General features: G+C 30.9%; 1 protein-coding gene across 4 annotated transcripts in view; it reads left to right on the forward strand.

The window, feature by feature from the left end:
* Positions 1-2,155: 2,155 nt before the first annotated feature.
* LOC112593132 overlaps positions 2,156-19,206 on the forward strand; it is a 60,709-nt gene continuing 43,658 nt past the window's right edge. For 2 of the 4 annotated variants that reach the window (XM_025337438.1, XM_025337456.1), the window contains exon 1: positions 15,102-15,661. The gene's annotated coding sequence lies outside the window, so the exon portion shown is untranslated. Of the gene's footprint in view, positions 3,005-15,100; positions 15,662-19,206 lie in introns of those variants that run through there. The other 2 variants (XM_025337447.1, XM_025337465.1) reach the window with 2 other exon arrangements.

A 19,206-nucleotide genomic window follows, 5' to 3' on the forward strand; every position in this document is an offset into this window, starting at 1 on the left:
TTAAATATTTTACTTGCATTAAAAGTTCTTCTATACTTAATTTAGTATAATACATGGATTAACTAGTAATAACTGATAAACTTAGGTAATTATATGATTTTGGATAGTCGTACGTTTACCTCCAAATATGCATGGGAGTGAAAGAAGGTTATATTTTAATACCGTTATAGTGTGGTGCAATGTTTTATTATGGTAGTAAAACCGTTAGGACTCGACGGCGAAAGTACTGCAATTGTGACGAGACACTTGGCGGGTGATAGAGTGCAGTATTATTTTGCATTAAATCCTCTGAGAGTACATGCGTCAATTTTTATTGATATGTCATACAGTTTTATGTGCCTATTTCGCATTGAGAGAGTACACTATACTTTTCGCCACACACTCGTGGTTGACGGAAGTGAGGAGGTCAAGTGCGCTACCGTGTGGGCATCTGGTTACACAATGTATAAGGCTGTATAGATAGACCTCGTTGGCCGACCGGGGTGCAGTGTAAGGGAAGAACGCAATGCATCCGCAGCAGCGCACCACCTCTTGGGCGTGGCACGTCCTATCCACCACAGCGAGCATAACCATTCCTCTCCCCGTGCGATTCCTCGCCTTCGCTCGCTTGCTCTCAGTAACTGTTTCTGTTTTTCTCTCTCTCACTCTCTTTCGCGCCTTTGCCCTGGGTACGACGTTGCCATAGAGACCGCATCTTGTCCCTCGTCTTAAATCAATAATAAAAACGTGGAACGCGAGTGAGCGATTCTGACGCGCCGTGGCAACGTCGCAGCAACGCCCGGTGTATGATGACAGATTATCTGGTTCGATGTGTTTAGAAGAAAATGTGTATCCGGGCTCTACACACGCCGGTATAGATGATTCCCAGTATGGTGTCGAATCTTCTTGGCCTTACTGATTACATTTACACAAATAAGTGTTAGAAAATAGGAAAATGATTTTAAATGAAAACCTAGGTAATTGTTCTGCAGGCAACGATCCTTCCTTTCAACCCCTCCTTTTACGCTTGCTAGAGTACCGTACTACCGTGACGGAATAATGCAGATACGCAAGAAGTGAGACTTTGGATAATGACGCTGGGACTCTCCTCACATTAAATTGGGTTAAACATCAATGGAGTCGGTGCGTCATGTGCTTTGATTGCGGATTTTTAAGTGGTGCTTGTCGAATTATATTTTTCATCACGCTTTCGTTAGACGACAACGCTATTGAATTGTCTCCGGGTAAGAGTAGGTGAGGTGGTGGCAAAAGAGGCACTCGAAGAGAATGACGACGCGTTCAAGAGGTTCGAGATTATGGGTCAATAAAATGAATGACGCTGGTTTTTGAGTACATTGCGGTAACGCGGTCGGCCGAATACCGGATAGGTACGTGTCTTGTCGACAAAACGACCAAAACGCTGATAACTAGAACCACAACGGCTCGAGAATACCAGCGATGAAATAATTATAAAATTTCCAATTTTCTCGGGTCGCGAGAGTATTTTTGCGGGTGCGTAATGCCACAGTCACGTTTATTGTACGTATAGTGGTCTGCATAGTTGCAGTTCTGCAGCAAGTCCTACAAATGCCCATCGTTTAACGATAGTACATCGCGAGTACTGTTCTAGTACGGTGACCGCCGAGTGCATCGGGACCGATGCGATCCCGGCGCAAAAGTGTACCGCAATATTCGGGCGGTATCGGCGGAGGACGCGAGGGAGTGGCGTCGTCCCTGCGGTTCGCAGTGCATCATACAGAGTTCGCCAACGGTCAGATCGCCCCCGCGATCGCGTACTCTCTCACGCACTCCCATACATAGTATTACAATAATAATAATATAATAGTCGCCGCGGACGGGCAAGGACCGCGGGTAGCGGCGGCAGGACACCGCGGTGCGCGTGTGTGCGTATAGAATGTGCGTGGGCGGCAGAAGGAACGAGTGAGAGCAGGAGTGAACCTTCTGCCGCCGATTCCGCGAGCTTGCATTGCCGCGGTGCGCTCGAGTCGAGATGGCCCCAATTTTCCGCCAGGACGTCAAGGGCGGCGGGGCAACACACACGCGGCCCCGGCGTGGGCGGTGCGGGGGATGCACGCCGCGGTGGCGGTGTAAAATCCTGGGGCACGCCGACGGGAAAATCCCCGGATTACTTTACGGACTGTCGTCGCGGGCTGCGATAGCGCGAACGTGCCGCTGCCGTCGTCGCCGCCGTCGCTGCCGCCGTGCGCGTTTCGCGTCGTGTGCCGCCGACGCGGACTGTTGTACACGAGAGACTCAGTAGCGGTGCGTGCCGGCGGGTTGGGCGTCTCTCTCTCACACACTCAATCTAACACTCTCTCTCTATCACTCTCCCGGCGGTCCCGCACAGTCGTATTATCATCAGCACCGCCGTCGTTATTATTATTATTATACCATTGCGGTTATTTATTATTAATATTATATTGCGCGCGCGTTTGGCAGTGTGTGCGTGGGTGTGTGCGTATTGCGGCGCGGAAGACAGTGTGATCAGTACGGGCGCACCACCGCGGCCGATACATAATGTGATATATTATTTATAGAAATATAATATTATCGTTGTCGTCTCCGCCACCGCCGCCGTTTAATATTTATCATCGTTTTTAATGGTCCGCGCCGCAAAAGCCGCGCGACCGACTCGTCTTGGTCGTACTTGCGTGTCGTAGGCGTCGTCGTGCGTTATTAGTGTAATAAGCGGCGGATCGTATAATACCATATCTTTACTGCCGTTTATTGTTATTATTATTATAACAAATTTATAAATTTAATTTTTTGAACGTTTCGTTTCGGGTTGCGCAGTACAGGACATCATCATTATAATATTATTATGTCGCGTGCCGTTCACACCGTGCATCACACGAGACAATCGCCACCGCTGCCTCTGCCGTCGCCGTCGTTTTTGTGCAGTCGACCGCCGCTACCGGCGTCGTCGTCGTCGTAGGAGAGCAACGCACCACGGCCGTAAATTTTGCAATAGCCGCCGCTCCCCTGTTACCCCCGGACGAGACGTGTAAGTTGTGTTTTGTCGTTATCGGTTATCACATCACTGTTCAATTATGTTATCATCGCCGAATTTGTGTATAATATGTTATGAAATGATAGTACTTGCAGGCTGCGAGTATCTATGTCCTATAATGTATGTATGTGTGGGCATTTCACGTGGGGTTGATCGAGGGAGGTGTAAGTTTCCCTAACGGGACAAAACCATCGACCAGTTTGAACATTAGAAGTAATGATTATACGTGCACGAAGTATCAAACTTGGCTGTATGTAAACTGCTGCAAAATTTACCTTTTTCAAAAAGTCGATATGTAAACTGCGAGAAAAAAAAAATTAAGATTATATAATCTGCCACAAAACCGATAAGATACATCATACAAACTGCGGAAATTAAATTAGATACCTATTGTATTGTTATTTATTTATTTATTTTTTTAATTAAATGATTTTTTAAAATAATTTTTAATATAATAATAATATTTTTTAATTTTAAAATTGGTTTTTCTTTATTTTTACGCCTAATACTTAAAGAGATACTAATAGCTGTCATAACACGTAATACGTATTATACCTAATTAAGCAATAAACGTGTATAAGTATATAAAATAAATTGCCGCAGTTTGTATGATGTATTTTATCGGTTTTGTCGCAGATCGTATAATCTTATAATCTTAATTATTTTTTTGCTGCAGTTTATATATCGATTTTTAGAAAAAGGTAAATTTTGCCGCAGTTTACCATCTCTCTCAAACTTAATGATAAAAAAAGGTTATGAAGAAAAATCGTAGACCGTATTTATTGTAAAATCATTTTAATAGTCTGTTTTTACTCTGAAACATGATCGCCCAATAAATGTAAAATGTAAGATATTCTCAATACTTATACTCGTTATAATACGTAGACTGAGTAAAAACATGAATTAGAAAATGAAATCAAGACATGCCAAATGATAAAAACGACAAACAATTGATTTGAATTAGAAATTGTTCAATGTGCCTATTCCCTTATGATAATTTAAAAATAACGGTTTTTTATAATTTTTTTTGATAAGTTCTTAAATAGGTACTTCAACTGAGAAACGTTTTTCGTTATCCTATTATCTATCTTTTTGGAACAATAATAAAAAAAGTAAAAAACCGGAGACATTGGATATTTATGTATGTTATTAATTAAGGTAGGCTTAAATAATTTTTACAAAAACAAATCTCATACATTATAATATTATTACTAGCTGTTATCAACATCAATATCAAAAGACGATGTGAATAGGTTAATGTTATAAATAACTTAAAATTAAAAAAAATACTTTGAAAATGTTATTGCTTATAGCAATCCTTAATTAGTAATTAATAATATACATAATGGGAAAGAGTTAAATTCCTTACAAATAACATTTTTGAACTACAATCAAATAACTAAAATTATTATTTATTTGTTTAATTCTTCAGTTTAATAAAAGATTGCCGTAAGGAAATCTTGAGGAACTTTGTGTTAAACTTTCAAGCTTTAGGATTTAGCTTAGGGCAGTGCCGTTTATTCAGGAGGAGAACTAGCATTGCGTGTTCCCCTGAAGTCTTTTTCTTTTTTTTTCTTTGCTATAGTGTAATGTATAAAAATTCCTCATGGGTTGTATCGTTAATATATTTATTTAATTAGAAATAAATTTATAATAAATTATACGTAATTTGTATTAATAAATGCCAAGTAGTAATGGTTAAGTATTAAGCATGATGTTAAAATAAAAGATCGATTTAAATTTCATCATTATTTTCAATATTTATTTATAATTACAGGGTGCTTGGTACATTCTGCAGCTAATTACAGTTGTACTGCATACACAATATAGATAATGGGTATAACTACAATTCCTAAAACATTATGTTATAATTTAAAATAATGTAACTTGGAGATTACTGTTTATTTGTATTTGTTATACAATTGGTATGTACGTCGTACGAATACTATGAGCGCACGACGTCGCACAGTTATTTGTTTATCCCAAATTCGTGTACAAACTGTGACTTTTGTTATGTTTTTAACCATTTTAACTTGTTTAGTTGCTTCATAGTAATCTCCTTTATTTTTATTTTTACCATTTTTGTAATTTTTGTAAGGTTTTATTTATATTTATAAAAGTTAAAAGTTATGGTCTCGTGTTCTTATTACTTATTAGTTATAATACTAGAATTAAAAATAAAATTTCATGTTTAAAACATAATATATTAATAAACTTATATTAATCTACGTAAATACATTCATTTATAGTTTTATATTATGCTAAATGTATACCATAGTTATTAACAGAATTGTATAATCATAAGATAACTTCCAAAAAGTAGAGAAAAAAAATTATATGTCCCCTTCCCTCAAAAAAAATCTGTAGCTCCTAAACATAATCAATAAATATTTATAGAAGAAAACAGAATAAAAATTCTGACTTAATTCTGTAACAAAATAACTTTAAAGATTTTTCAATAGTTTTATATTTCATAAAAAAATGTCTTTGACGAATTTTACTAAAATTTCAAATGGTTAAAATTAGTATAAAAATACGAAATATTTTGAAAATAATATTATGTCAATAAAATGCTAACATAAACATTTGCCGGAATAATTCAAATTTATAACAGCGTGAAATAAAAAAATCTACCCACGCCCTGTTTATTTACAAATGTTGTGTGGTTCGTACTAGAATTAAAATGTATATTCAAAAGTGTGAAATTAATAAAAATGTATATTTTTATGATTCTATTATATATAATGTATTATACAAGAAACTAAAATTTCGTACATCAACACCAAAAAATAATATCAAATAATAAATTTAAACAATATAATAATTTATGAAACAATATTTTTTCTTATTTTATGATAGTAAACTTAATGGTTTTTATCAATTGCTTGTAAAATTGTAAATATCATTTTAATATTTATAATTGATTATTATCGATAAGTCAAATAATATATTAACTAAAAAATTGTGGGTGGCTCGCAAGAAGTTTTTAAAATTAATATTTAGTTGTTTTAAGAATCATAACGAGGACCACTATTCTAGAGTACCTAATTAATTTTTGAATAACAATAAGACACAGGTAGATCAATTTTATGAGTAGTTAATTTACTTATTAATATATGCTTTATTCGATTATTTTTATAAGTACTGGTAATCTTTTACTTTTAATCTTACTATCTTTGATTAAAGTGTTAGAACGAAAAAACTGCAGACCTTTAGTTCCAATTAAAAGGAATCATATTACTCCAGTTTGATTTTTTCGTTCAAACGAAATTTTTTCTTTAAATGTTCTAAAAAAATTTAAAAATAATTATGTAAACCAGTTTTTTATTTTCCATACTTGAAAAACCCAACCTAACGTATCTGAAGTTCTATTTAAGTAATACAGTATTGACACGATCGTATACAGTATACATATACACATGTTATAAATAGAGTGTACAAAAAGCTGAGAGTAGATAGTTAAAAAAAAAAATGATGTTTTTCATAGTCTAAGTATTATTATTCAAGTATATATGTATGACAGAGAAATATTATTTCTTGACTTAGTCCCGTCGTCCATGCGTAGGTATTACATGGTGTACTCATATTATATGTTTAAAATATGTGTATATTGTATAAATACATACAATATACGTATACAATATGGTAATGTAATTTATGTGATTAGTAAACGTACACCGCATGGCTATAGTAGCTGGGATCAGGGCTTATTTCAGAGTTCACCGAGAGGGAGAAATGAAAAAAGATCAAAGATTATAATTTTTGCTCTGTCCCTCGAAAAAAAAAGAATTAAGAATTTGATAAAACAAAATGTAACGTTATTTAGTATCGAAAGCTTATTGTAAAACTTGTATAATCTATCCACAACTCGCACTTGAATACAGACCAATGAGTTACCAATATTTTATAATAAATTATAATAATATACGTACCTTGCAGTAAATACCCGTATGGCATGGGCCAATGGGCCATGACATAGTGATAACTGATAACTGATGACAAATATTATCAAATAAAAATAATTATTCTCCACTCTATTCTCAATACTAATTGCATCTTCACTATTAAAAGTATTATTAAATTTATTTTAGATGCTGGCTTTATTATTTAATATCTATGTTCATGTTCTTTAATTTAATTTAAATTGTACTTTTTTTTTTTATATAATTGTAGAGCTATATTAGTTGTTACTTAAAGCTATAATAATAATAATAAAAAAAAATTATTATTATTATTTTAATAATTAAATGAAAAAGTAAATTTGATAATAAACCCGAGAGATCACTGTTTATAAAATACGCAACTAGCCGAGATCTAGACAATGAAAAAAAAAAAAAATTAGAAAAAAACCGTGTTCGAGGGTTCTAGTGTTTCGTTTAGCGGTTTTGTTTCAACGCTTGGTACAACGTTGACGTTACTATAATTTTGTTTACGTTCATGTACGCCGCACATTACACAACAAGGCGTTTTCATCGTTTGCCAATTTTTTTTTTTTTGTCCCACCATGATGTCATTTGGACGGCTGACCAACTGATTTTTAGTTTTTTTTTGATAATTGTGTCTGAAAACTTATAATATATGTTTATGAGAGCGTATTACTTCCATTTTATAATCAATAGAGTAGATAGTTAACTTTTTGAGCACTTATAAGCTAACTCAAAATTTGTGTTTAAAAAGAAAAATTATTTTAATAGAGCAACAAATACATAATGCAATAATTTCCTTGTTTAATTTAAAATTTAAAAATAATTTACAAGCAATCAATGATTTGGAATTAAAAATGCAGTGAACTCTTTCTACTATATCTGCTGTTTATTTAGTAGATTTCGAGTGTATCTCGTCATTGAGTTAGCCGATTTAATTTATTTGTACAATTTAAATTTAATAATAAACTACTGAATTCGAAAAATGATCCTGTGTATTAGCACTCAGCAACTATTTCTAAGGATATTTTAATACTGGTATTTGGTCTATAGTATATTTATATTATTTTAAGTAATTTATTTTTCTATAAGTAACAAACTAATACGATGTGTTAACGTGGACTTAAAGTTGATCTTAAGTTTATTTTAAGTTGATGAAGGGGGTTGAAAGGGATATTTATGTGTGATATATAATTTGGAAAGATGAAAATATGACTGTATTCATGTAATTTGCTGAAAATGTTTCTTGAATTATTCTTACGATAAAAATTAATAAATATTTTTTATATTATAACTTTTTAAACGTATGAATGAACTATAAGAGAAATAAACTGGAGTACCAATACTGATCTAACGCGGTAATTTATTATCTTCGAGATCGAATTTACTCTAAAATAAATTGTGAGTAGATTTTATCTTTGGTATTTTTAAATTTTTATAAGGACAACTTATGAAGATCTATTTTATTTACAAATATTTTTACCATGAACATATTTTTAGATTATTTTATTAAAATATATATTTATCATTTATTTACAAGTAAATAAGAAAATAAGATGATTATTAGGAGGTTATAATAAATAATTTAAATTTAGCTTGAACGGGTGGGAAACCCAATTATGGTTTTTTATGTTATCAATTTAGGTGGTCCTCAGGCTTTTTTGTTTTTTGAATCTTGTATGGTTATTATCAGGAGTAGATAAATGAAAGATAATTCTATGTTTAAAGAATTGACGTGGGTATAAACATTTATTTTTAATTTTTTAATTATTTTTAATTTTTGGTGTGTAGAGTGAAATGGTACGTTGATAGCTCGCAACATTTTGGTTTAATACTTAGATCATCTGAACTTTAAATACGCATAAGTGTATAACTTATAAATTAAACGTCCGAATTTCAATTTTTATGTGCCTACTGAAATAATTCAAAAATAGCCTGCTTCTAAATATGAAATAAAAAATGTATAATGTTATTCAAAAAATTTATAATTTTTTATCACCTTATATATTTATATTGCTTCAGTTATTTATTTTATTTTAGAAATAACTAATTTTTTACCAAAGAAAAAAAATGGTATACTCGTATACTACTAATTAATATAATATTTCTAGTTGTTACAAATTTATTATATAAGTACCATCTAAATCCAATTTATTAACTATTCTTGAAGTTGAAAAGAGAAATATTTTTTATACTATACAAAATGCACACATAAAAAAAAAAAAACAATAAATAAATAAAAATAAACACATCATTGTGAAACCAATATATTCATTAGTCTTTGCTTTACTCAATATCTAAAAGTAGTAGATTTTATAACAAATAAAATAGTTTATTTAATTATGGCTTAGATTTACCCTATTATAAAAATGAAAATATTAATTAATTATATAAATCTTGACTCATCTAAGAATTTTTCGGGAACAATGAGTGTTCCATTCATGAAAGATTTTCGTTCAAGAGGTCTAGGCAAGGAAAATTTGTACCCAGTTATTATTCAGCTGTGAAGTCTTGTACAGGTTATGACAATATTATATTATTTGACGGATCATTGCCATTTGCCAAAGTAGATATTGATTTATTTAGCTTAAACAAATATATTAGTTAGATATTCTGATTTTATAATGTTAGCATAATAGTTATCGAGTAATCAATTCAATTTTTAGTAAATATTTATCCAATAATAGAAGAAAAAAATAACTATACAATAATTGAATTAGATGAATTGAATATAGCTATGCAAATGTACAATACTTTATATGTATTGAAGTATGATGAAATCATTAATATTTTTATAATAATACATTGACGTATGCGCGGTTATGTGGAGTGGTTTTGATAATATATTTTAGTACATAGTTGATAAGTATTATTGTTAATATATTTTTGTTAACTTTTCTATATAATACTACTTCTATAATAATTATAGTCTATGATGTTAATTACTAGGTACTTGAATTTAGTTTTACACTTTTATTTATCATTATGTTTTGAATATGATAAAATACACACTTCGAAGAAAAGAAAATTAGTATCTATTATTTATCTTAGTTCTAAGCCATATAAATATGAAATTTAATTTTCAAGAGATGAAAATTATAACTTTGGTGGTTGAAATTTTTGGTTTTAATCTTTTTTGAAAGTATTATTATCCACACGTTCTCCATTAAATATCAATAAAAAATTGCACGATAAGCATTTTAAAAGAGTGAGCGAGACAAAAAAAACCAACACAATTGATTACCTACTTAAATATATATATAAGTATCTACATTTCCAACTACGACAAAAAACAACAATAACAAAAAATATAACGTAGGTATTATTATAGGCACTCAAGTAACAGTTTTATTTTTATCAAATATTTAAAAAAAAATACTTATTATATATTGTACTTAAAAGTGTAAATTTATTAATATTTAAAATTTTAAACAATTATAAAAATATTATATGCTATTTTTTTTTTAAGTTATCTGTACACATAGTCAATAGATAATAACATTACCTAAACCTATTGTAATATTTAAATTATATTTTATTTTAATAACAATAATTAATATGATAATATATTTTATATTATTTAATGTGCATGGATAATTTTGGATAATTTTATTAAATTCGATTAGTTATTAATTTTAAACTTGTAAAATACTAATAAATAGGTTAGTTTATTTACTTTTATTTATCTATTTTACTTTTACTAGAAAACTTCTATTATTAATCACTATGTATTGGGATATAGGTACAAACAAATAAACATAATATATATTTTTGAGAATCAATGTTATAAATATTATTTTTAATGGATAATTAAATTCTATTTTATTGTAATGTTTAAAGTTTTTAATCGGAAATAAAATAATTTATGACACATATAAAAGATTTCGACTATAAAGCATTTTAGAAGAAGAATTATTGATTTTTGATATCTTTTAATTGGAATTATATAGGATTATTTTTTTATGAAGTTATCGAATACGCTATTAATGGAATCACCTGCATGGTTGTGTGAGTTGTTTAAAATTTAAAATATGTATAATTTTAGATAAAATGGTCAAATAAGTTAAAGGTACAGTTTAAAATAAAAATATGTTTTTTTACATAATTCATAACAGAATAATTATTTTTAACGCAGGTTTAAGGTTTATTGCTTATTTATAATTATATTCTAATATTCATTTTAAATTATAATATATTTATAAATACTTATATTATATCAAAGACAGATCCTGTATATTATATCAGTGGGAAGGAATGATAGTCTATAAGCGCAAATAAGAGGGTTAGGGTGGTTCATGGATATATATATATACATTTTTTTTAAGAACTTTGGAGGTAAGATTATCCCAATTGCTCCTCTCTGCATTCGTTCTTGTTGAAATGTTTAATATTTCGTACAGTGATATGTATGTATTATATTTATGATTAGATAACATTAATTAGTAATTTTTTTGTCATTAATTGACTAGTAAATTTTATTAAAAATCATTTGGGATTATGGACATAGGGCGTGTCATGGATTTAATATTATTAATAGGTCGCTTAGATTACATCGATTACATTGCATATAAACACTCAATTTGGTTAGAATCCTTGTAAGATAGTCCTTTTAGAGACTACATCGTCGTGATCGTCGTTTGTGAACTACCACTAGTTAAGCTATTATAATATAATATGGTAGTTATGGTGGGTATAATGGTCGGTTTAGTAACAATATCATAAAACAATACAATGTTTTGTAACACTAATTTATTGTTGTCATTATTTCCGTTGTATACTCAGATAACTTAAATATATTTCAGGGATGTATTTTTTTTGAAACTATTTCTAAAAAGTGTCTTCATTACAACTTTTATTTATTCTGTTTACAGTTTAGTTAATTTAAAATTTTTTAATGAATATAGGTGACTATTTAATTAGTTATTAATCATTAGTTATATACACTCTTGTACCTATATAAATGGCTGAATTACTCGAAAAATTTGTGGGAGACCTACGTATAGTACACATTTTGTAATTTGTAGACAATGCATAGTACTAAAAAAGTCAATTAAATAAATTTGTTTTTAAACTTCTACAAAAATATTCCTATATCTTAAAATAAAATAATCCAAGAATTTTATTCAATTTACTGTTAATTAGAATGTTACGTAATTTATAATTTAATAATTCGCATATTTTTTCCAGTAAAGGTTTGAATTATTTAAGTACAAATCGTTAATTTTTTTTTATTACTAATATTATTGTGCGCAGTAGTGAATTCTGACGAATTAAAGAGAGCTGTGATCGTGACGCACTGAAATGAATCAGGTAGACATCTTTGTCGCTCCACTAATTTTCATGCTATTATTATGTCTATAGTGGTTATAAGTAGTTATGGATACTCAGCCTGTGAATCACCACGTATTTGCCGTTATTGAGTCCAAATTCATAATAACTGGAAAAATAAATTTTTTATGAACATTTCAGTGTTCCTGTTGAAAGTGATAAAGTATGGTTAAATTATTTTTTCTTAGGTATACTCGTATTAATATATGTTATTTTGTTATTTTTTCTTTATTTCTTGGTTTACAAACTTACATCGACATATTTTGTTAGTATCTATTTTTAGGCATTTTGTATTTAAATATATCTTTATTTATACGAATTATATAGGAATTCATTTTTCCTAAACTAACGAATCTGCTGACTAGAAAATCAATTTGAAAAATATTTTTTTAACATCGATATTATAATTCTTGTTGACAATAATATTTGTTAGTTAGAATTTAGACTATGTAAATTTATTACATTTTCATGATTAAATCACTACACATGCAGCTATTTATAAAAAAGGGGAATGGAACTATTTTAAACTGTATGGTTTTTTCATTTGGCCATTTGATACTTATAAACATACTACTCTAAGTTCTCGTTAGTTGTTGATATGTTTTTCTAATTTAATATGTTAAAATCGATATTATGTAATATAATGAATTATAAAGATATAATATACATACAGCAGGGGTTAAGAAAAATTTTTAAATGAAACTGCTCATATTTTTAATTTTAATGTATGCAATATAAAGGTATACATAGCGATGGTGGTATTTTTTATTGTCGTCTGAATAATAAATAGTATAAACTATAAGGGCAGTAAGATCGATATTTAATAATATTATTAATAGATATAAATCGATGTAATGCGAATTGTCCAATTAAAACTTAAGATATATGTACAATGTACGAGTAGATAAGAGCGGTGGATGCTCTATGTACGAACACGATAATGTCGTAAAAACATAAATGTTTCGTATTAGTCGGTATCTCGGTATGTGTACCCATTTAGACACATTGGAATCGGTTTGAATCGCGTGTGCATGAAATAAAAGCCAACTCATTATACAATACTGGGATTGTAAATGTTAATAACTCGTAAATGTCTTTGGGTTCACATAGATTATCTTAAAATAATTGTTTGAGCGGAATAAGATATTTAAGTTTACATGCGCATGCGCACAAACATGCGATATTAAATGCGATACGTACGCGTTTTATTATTTTTATTTATTTCCGCACGTGTGCACGCACCACCGACCACCGACATACACTGTACAAATATATTTACATAATACAATTTATTATGTACAGCACGCGTTTACATGTGTATTCTGCAGATCGATGCAGTGGTTCATGTAGTATGTAAGACTACATTACACTCCAACATAGGCACAAATTTAAATTTTATCTCGGAGGGAAAGCTCAACAACTTTATACATGACAGAAACGTTGAAAACGAATTCTTAAGTTTACCTTGATCAATTTTTATATCTTGTAAGATCCTTATTTCTTATACAACATTTTATTGATATATTTTTATCATGACTTGGTCTGTCCAGAGGAGAGTGGTGAAAGATTAGTATATCAAAAATTCATTTACAACAAGATAAATTATAGAACCAAATAGAAATTATAAAGAAATAGTCCTAATTAAAATAAAAAAAAAAAAATAATGTCACCTAATGGATGATATCAGAAGTTATAATATCATATTATGAACACGTTGAAAGTTTTGTCAGCGTACTTTAATATTCAATTTTTTGTTTCTTAACTAAAGGCGCATCATAGTAAATGTGCATTCAGTTGAATTAATCTTATATTGTTATCTTTAATATTAGAGAGAATTGACGTATTATTATATCAATTATAATCCACATTATCTGTGTTTTTAAGTTGGACTTTTTACGATATCTCAGTATTTTTTATTTTAAAGGTTATTTTTAAATTGTAATATTTTTCATACTTATAACTAGCAATATCGTTGAAAACCAAAATCACCGACAAACATAATGTTCTTTTCTCAAAGCTTGATAATAGGTAAATTCACTCTAATGCTATGCCTAACAACACAAGATTGGTTCTGAATTTGTAACGCTGAATTGTTAAGCCGCTCTTAGTACCCCTTCAAATTTCGTTTAACTACATCACGCGACATCAGGTATACGCGTATTTAGTGGTGGTCTATAAGAAGTATAAATCGCGTATAATAACTTTGCGCACCAAATGAACAGTCAAACAGCCACGTCAAAGTTCGTAAAAGTATACGACACACGAATGTGTACAAACGGTCCGCGGATAGAGCTCCGTGATATTTTATTATTATTCAGACTGGGCGTGCAATGGCCACGGGTCGGCGGCGGCGGCAGTGGTTCTGCGGGACACACGCCCTTGTAGTAGGTATACGCTATTCATTGACTGGACCCCGCAGCTGCCGCAACCGCTGCCGCCGTCGTCACTATCGCTACCACCACGTCTGCGGGTCGGTCTGTCTTCCGGTCGGTCGGTCGATGGGTCGGTCGGTCGGTCGGTCGGTCAGTTTGTCGGTCGGTTTGTCGGTCGGTCGGTCCTACGGACCGTCAGCTGTGAGTCGTTCAGCATCTCACCGCGCACGCCGAGCTGAGCATGTGGAGCGATCTGCCGACGACGACAGCGGCAATGGATACTACTAATATATATATATATAAATATATACATATATACATATATAAATATACACACATATATTCGACTGCGACGACGATCGGTGCGCGCACGCGGCCTGGCTCGACGCCGCCGCCGCCGCATCTATCTTTCCTACATTGCGCGCCCGAGGAGGAGGCACCACACTCGAGAGTTGTCGCGCGTACACGTTCGACACACCCTGCGTGTCCTCCGGTCGGCCACCTTGGGGCGTGGACAGTGTTCGGAGCTTTTTTTTTATTATTTTTTATTATTATTATTTATTTATTTGTTGGTTTTATTATTTTTATTATTCCGCGCGTGTGGAAGTGTGCATATAGTAAAAAATATAAGACCGTGCGTGTGCGTCCGGTGCTCTCGTCGGATAATCTCATCGAAAATCAAGTCGGAATCAGACGTCAACGGCCCCCCAACGGTGACGTGCTTAAGTCATCGTGTGACGTGTACTCGATAATAAATAAAATATAATATATTACACACTGCACTCGATAATAATAGTCATAATAGTATATCAAAAGTGGTAACAATACAGTGTGCTGGTGTCCAGATCAAACGGCGTGAGTGTTGTTAGTTTCGATCGACCGTTGATCGTCGTCGTCGTCGTTGTGATCATACGGTGTCGGTGTTTCATTACTACGCGATGGGCATACACCCGAGCGCTATGCGGTCGTCGTCATCGACGTCGTCGCATGGCGACAGGCAGATGTCCGTCAGATCCAGGCGATCGCAGGTATACTGGGAAGGGTATATGGATGTGGTGTGTGTTGTATATTTTAGCATTTGTATTTTAACTCGTCGTGTTGAGTGCAGCGTAAGGGGCGCAAACGCGGCCCATTGATGTGAATCGCAGAAGGGGTCCTTAGGGTTTTTACGTACTTGTGCATTGCTCTTCATACGAGTAATTATGTACATGTCATATATAATGTATATTATTCGCGTTTGTATATGTGCGTACACGAATTACTACTTTAGCATAAGTTGACCAGTTCGCATAAGTTTTTTTTTTTTTTTTTGTCAGCTCGAGGAGACTTTTAGTATAAGTTTACAGAGTGTGTTTAAGTGTGTGCGAGCGCGCACCCGACCATCAAAACAGACTTTGGCATACACTGAGAACGACAAACACTCTCCTTAATACTGTCTCCGGTCTCATTTCGTGGGCCGACTGAACGATCTCGCGTAGTAGGGGTTCGCAAAGGTAACGCGGCGCGTTGAATCGGCAATTTAGGTGCACGCGCGTCCTCGGTGAAACCAAATGATATTTGTACGAATATTATTATTATTTCGGTACACAGCAGACGCGCGGGCGCCGCTGTGCGAACGTCCACGTCATATATTATTTTATATTATTTATTATATACCATTTCGCGTTCACGACTGCGTGTCGACTTATGTTGTGTATATTATGTATGTATGTGTGTATGTATATATATAATATATATTGCACACTTGCAGTAATAAGTGTACGGAACACGTCACAAATACGACTATTATGGTGACTACGTCCGTATAAGAATAACGCCGATAAAGTTTATAACAAGATTCTATTACACGTATATGTACATAAATATATGTGTGTGCGTGTGTGCGCGAGTATATTATGCTCGAGTTTGCGTTGAGCTTGACCCAATTGTTGTAACCTCCCTTTACGACGTTTGATTTCGACACGCTTCGTATTGCACTGCGGCATCGCGCGAAAGCTGCTAAAATTTTATTCCGTTTTCCTATATAAATATACACGTTTCCGATTGGTGTATGAAATGTAACAGACGGCCTTATCAATGGCCTATCCCTATATCCCGAGAGTTCAAGTATTGCTGTGTATAAAAAATTACGTTTCTATAGATAGTATATTAACAATATATAAAAAAAAATGTTTCGTAATCTACAATAATTGGTATGCGTTTGAATTGAAACGTGCGTGTGCTCGAGCAAACTTTGATTTATTAACGATTACCTAACAAAATAATACCCAACCAATGCTGAATGAGTAAAAAGGTTTACATGGTTTTGGTTGAACACTTGCATAGCTTTAACGTTACGCAACGAGCAGTTGGATGGATTTTTAATCCGATTGATCCGTGTATATATAATATGTACTATTTCTACGGGAGTGAGTATACCATTCTTCGTGTATACTTATCGTATTCTATTATTACTTAAAAATTGGACATTTAATATCTGTCTCTGTCGTATTATAAAATTTAGTTTCAGAGTCATTGTGTTTTAAGCACATAGTTTATATTTTATTGTTCAAGAAATGTATTCAATGCTACGGTTTTAATTATCGAGCAACAAGTTTTCGAAAGCACTGAAGATATTATATATTTTTCATATTATCATAACTATATTTTATGTTTTTTTATATCTCTTTACAGGATTATGTATTTTATTATTTTCAAAATAACAGAAAAAATTTTGCTCATTTATTCAATGGTTCTTCAAAACAACCTCTCTGGCTTTGCGTAACTACTAACTCGACATTCATATTATGTACACTCTAATGCTATTTATTAATTTTTTATAGAATTATTTTTATATATTTATATATTATATGTATTAAATTCTTGGATATAGTATTCTTATTAATTATATTATTCAAGAGTACTAATACGATTATAAATATTAAAAAAATATAGCAATATTAAATAACATAAAAAAATAAATATTTTTTAATCTTTTTATATTGGTATACATATTTATGTAGACCTAAACATTACACAGTTGATATTTATCAACTATTAACGCAGTATTAATAAGTAACATAGGTATGTTGAAAAAAGTATTAACATATATTTATTTTTTATTAATACAACTTATTGATGTTTCAAAGTATGTATTTAAAATAATTTTCATCTTGATATTTGATAAATATTTTATTTAATTTTATAATTAATATAATTATTTTTTTATTTAATAAATTAATCATAATACAAATTAAAATTAAAATAAATCGATTTTAAAAGAAATCGTGTTATTTTAATAAGTAATCTTATTATACATGATTAATTAAAAATACAAATACGAATACTGATATCATATTCTATTATGCTAAGTCTAGTAACATTAGGGTTCATTTAACGTTTTTTTCTTAGATTTAAAGCTGTCTTCTTTATAAGATATTTTTTGCATTCTTATTAGGCCTATAGTTAAATATGGTCAATTGTTCGGGATTAATTTTTTCTGACTTATATCTACTCGAACGTAGTCAGTATAAATATCTTAATTTTATTTTTTTCTCTCTTAAAATCGAGCATCAACCGCATGATTATTCCCAATTTTATGCTATTTAAAACTTAGTAATTTATCTGATCGAAGATAGTTAGTCAACTTAAACTTTCTCAACAAACTTGTTAATGGCTCTATAGATGCACCTGAATTTCAAGTAGAGGTAATTTTAAGATTTTTGGTAGATCATCTTGATTATTCGCTTCTTACTACATTCCTCTTCATCACATTAACTATGGCTACAGTCATCTTATCCTTCGAATGCTGTTTCTAGCAAACGAAAATTTTTCTAGCCTATAATACTTCATATTATGTATATTTCAAAATCAATCTACTGTACCTTAGACAGCCACTCTTAATTTATGTGAAATAAAATAAATACTCATTAAATTCATATCATATTTTTTTTTTAACGACTTGATACATTTTGCTAAAAAATATTGAAATTAATTACTGAGTGAGATTGAACTATTTCATTAAGATGAGTTCGTATAAATATACTACTTTTAATTATTACATAAAATATTAAACCACTATTTCACCGATTAATAAAAGCCAAAATATTGAGTGATTTCTAAAAAAAAATTTACAAAGTAACATAGAATAAATGAATATATAATGCATTATACTGTAATTTTATGGTTTATCTACAAAATAAAATATAATTTTAATTTGTCGAGTATAAATTTGGATTAAAATATACTGCTGTTTAAAGTTTTACTTAACCTACATAAATATCTAAATGATGAAACAAAATACGTAATAAGAATAGTTTTCATATTTATATTTTTAAAATAATATCTAGATTGTGTAGAATTATATACAGTGTATAATGATATGTTGTATAGAAAATTATTTTATTTCATGACGTGGACAATACTGTGATATATAAAGGCATGTATAATGTGTATAGATGTGAAATACATATTCATTTTTCAGTTTTTTTTATCAATATTTTTCTGATCCTTAGTTAGAATCAATAGTTTTTTTTTTTATAAAATCATAAAAACAGCATAAATATATTTACAGTAAAGTAAGAGAAAAAAAATT

Source organism: Melanaphis sacchari, unplaced genomic scaffold (assembly GCF_002803265.2).
Source record: "Melanaphis sacchari strain LSU unplaced genomic scaffold, SCAv2.0 Contig0_pilon_pilon, whole genome shotgun sequence".
NCBI lineage: Eukaryota > Metazoa > Arthropoda > Insecta > Hemiptera > Aphididae > Melanaphis > Melanaphis sacchari.